Source organism: Cornus florida, unplaced genomic scaffold (assembly GCF_030987335.1).
Source record: "Cornus florida cultivar Cherokee Brave unplaced genomic scaffold, ASM3098733v1 CherokeeBrave_3.0.0_Hap2_Chr09, whole genome shotgun sequence".
Lineage (NCBI taxonomy): Eukaryota > Viridiplantae > Streptophyta > Magnoliopsida > Cornales > Cornaceae > Cornus > Cornus florida.
In genome coordinates, this window is record NW_026775579.1 from 69,407,946 (window position 1) to 69,412,032 (window position 4,087).

The following is a 4,087-nucleotide window of genomic DNA, read 5'->3' on the forward strand; positions in this document are numbered from 1 at the left end:
ATAAGCGGAAAGAGAAACTAAATAATAACTCCTTAAATAAATAATCCTCTAAATGAAATATCTAAAACCTTCGATATCATTACAACTTGGGAATCCATCTAGTGGACCCCTAATAATATCCCAACTGAAAATAACTGAACTGAAATCAAATCCAAAACTAAAATATGAAGAAGATTCCTACGTAGTCGGAAGAGTGAATAACTATTTCTGCTCGGCACGAACAAGCTCTAAAACTGGAACTGTTGAACACCTGAAAAATAATAATGAGTCAGGCCCACGAATAAACTCTACTCTACTATAATCCAAATAGAGACCCGATACACGTATACACCCTAATCAACTCAACAATAGTTAAGTAGTCCATACATATATATACACACTATAGGACGTTCACTAGACTATAGGTCTGCCTCAACCTGAATAGAAGGCAACATGCAAATCGCATAATAAAGTGAGCATGAGTACTTAGACCTACCAGGGCACACAGATGTCTACTATATCCAGTTATCCATCCTAGGCAATATACGCACCCTAACTATGATCTTGGGACTCAAGCTCATATCACGGCGTATAACTATATATATATAATCCGTCCTATCCAAACATAAAAGTAAATATCCAATATGTCATCCAATTAATTCAGTGGCCTGGCATGAAAATAAGTAGGACTTAACTTCTTAGTTAATCCATTCCCTTATAAATTTGAATAGGTAGGACTTAACTTCTTTGGTTAATTCGTCCCTAAAATGCCACCATCCCATACTGGTGCATTAATTAATTCTAATAAATGATGCAATAGATAATACAATACATCAAATAATCCAGTGATAACATGACACACATCATACAAATATTCTTTGCATTTATTTAAGCAAGTACACCAATTTAAATAGCATGTAGTTAACTTATAACCCAAGTAATTAACCTACATCTCAGATAAATTATACAAGGTTCATAATTATTATTTAATAATTACTTTAGCATTAATTTACATTATTTAGACAATTAAATTAATCCATTTATCCAATGAAACAACATATAGGTTATCTAACACCCAAATTAATCATATTCTTAGCATATATATGTATTTTATGCATTCTGGAATTTCCCCAAGTCCATTTAAACCCATTAATATTAATTAAAACAGATTTAAACACATTCTGATCATTAAAAACCAAAAACTCAGATCGCAGCCCAACTGAGTCGACTTGGTTGCAACCGATCAGCCGGCTTGATTGCCAATTGAGTCGACTCGGTTACCAACCGAGTCGGCTCTGTTTGTCCCAAGGCCCCAACTCATTCGACTCAATTTCTAATCGAGTCAGTTGGGTTAGCAACTGAATCGACTCAGTTGTAACTGAGTTGGCTCGGTTCGCTTGGACTTCGTCTTCTTCGTTGGTTCAACTTCTGTAAACCCTAAAAAGTCCATTGTTAAGGGTCTTAAGCTCCAATCTAAGTCTTATACGTCCATACTAAATTAACAACAATTCATGCATAAAAAATTTAAGAATAAAGAAATCAAGAACACGTGAATAAGTTATAAAAATCCCCTGTTTTAATCCGATTCAAACATGTATAATTAATCAATTATGTTGTTTAAGCCCCCTGGAATTTCCTAGGCATGTATAGAAACACAGATTAAAGGGAGATAGTAAGAGAAGAACTTGCCTCTTAAGGTTTCGGAATGAAAACATTAAACTTCCTTATTCTCTAATTTTCCCGGCAACCCTTGGTGACCTTCAAACCTCTCTGCTGCACACCCAAGCCCACACACAGCCCTCTCTTTCTTCCCCTTGGGTTCGGCCTTGAACTCTCTTGGCTAAATTTTCTCTTCTTTCTCTAAAACTCTTGGATATCTCTTTCTCTCTCTATTTCTCGCGTCCTCTCTCTATGTCTGGTTAATGGGTTTGTAACAACCCTATGCAGACTTATAATATGTATATATATAGGCATAAAATATAACCCTAATCCCATTCCTTCCCTAACTAAGCTACCTTAAGGGTTAAATAAAAAAAAAACATATATAACACATAAATATACAAGTCTGCTAAAGTTACGTGATATATATATATATACACACACACACATTATAACTATATCTAACTATAGTTATTAATAATACTAATTATTTAATATAGTTAAAAAACATAATAACCTTATATACATATATACCCATATATATATGTACATCTATCCATGGATAATTATCCACACCCATTACAACTCCTATCTAAATAGTTCATGCGACCCATGGGTTTGGTCCATGACTATTATCCATAATCATTAAAATAAAATAAAACAAATAAGATAATATTTAAACCATTTTATTCTTAGCAAATAATTACAAGTAAGCACATAACATTTAAGCAACAAATACACATCATTTAGCACACAATTTAAATAAACAATATATTTCAAATAAACACATAAACAATTAATTCAAATAAGTAATTAAACAAATGACCAAAAAAACAAATTAATAATTTTAAAATGCAAATAAAATAATTAGCTAAATATCGAGACTATCCTTTTAAAATTAGGTGTATTACATGTATATTTTCACGATGGGTAAGACTGCAATTAGTTAGGTTTCACAGATATAGAAGATTATAGCATTTTCTACTATAGAAGCATAGTATGTGGCTATGACAGACGCCAGCAAGGAGATGATTTGGTTAAAAGGATTGTCAACAGAGTTGTGGTTCAAGCAAGTGAAGAATGTTTTACACAATGATAATCAGAGTGTGATACATCTTGCAAAAAATTCAACATTTCATTCAAGGACCAATCATATAAGACTTCAGTATCACTTTATCATATCGTTGTTGGAAGATAGGGTGTTCACTTGAGAAAATACTTGGCACTGAGAATTCGACCGACATGTTGACCAAGACAGTTATTGTGGAAAAACTGAAGTAGTGCACAGCTTCAGTTGGTCTTCTAGCTTGAAGACAGAGATAAGCGCACCGACATGCTCCAGCCTCCAAGTGGGAGATTGTTGAGGTTGTGGAGGCTATTATACTTAGAAGGATTACAAGTTAAATGAAGATTTTGACTATTAACCAAAATGGACCTGTTCACTTGGGGTGTGTTGCGAAAAATTTAGGCCCAATTGAATCTATTCAACTTTTTTTTAGACATGTCCATCACTAGTAGTGAGCTCTAGAACGTGATTGTAATCCAAATTGAATATGTTCAAGTTTTTTAAACCAGTTCACCTTTAGTTGATAATATGCTAAAATTAGTTTCCAAGTTGATTTTTGACTCTCCAAAAGGCTAGACTTGTGGGGCAAGATATGTTCCTACCGACCCTAATCAGACTTTAGGGTAGATGAAACACTTGTGGTGATTAGTGCAAAAGTGAGCGAAGCTTTTGTCAGAGACAATTAAGGGACAATTCTTTTAAAATTGTGAGTACCTTAATTGATGAGTGATTTTGTGTGTCTACAGAAAAGAGAGAGCAAGTTGAGAGGAAAATATCTATTGTAATCCTTCGTACTTTCGTAATGGAGTTTATTCGGTGGTCCGTGGATGTAATCCTAAGTTTTGAGTAAATTACGTATATTTTGTATTATTTTGAATTTTTTTTATTTATTATTAGTTGTGATTATATCTTGGACATTGTGTTTTTGGTTTCCGGCACAACAATTATGTTGCAATATTTAAAGAAAAAATTATATAAAAAGTATAGTTGTTGCCCTTAATTTACTCAACATAGAGTCAGAGTCACAAGGTTTCAGCAAAACAGAGTATTCATTGTTTGCCATGTAGTGATTCACGCACTACTTTTTACTTTATATGCTAAATTATAAAAAGAAAATGGCACTTTACACTTTCTGCCAATCTTCCATACGGTTGGTGATTTAAAAATAAATAAATAAACAAATATACGGTGAACAAAGTGTATGGTTTGGAAATGATATACACATTTTGGATGCTTTGAAAAAGTCAAGATTAATTCAATTAGGTGCTTCCAACACCAAGAATTCCAAAGAAAAATTTGTCTGGTATATTGCCACTAGTCAACTTTAAGACCATCATGCTATCTTACTATCTTAGACCTATAAGAAATTAAGTGCACCTAACT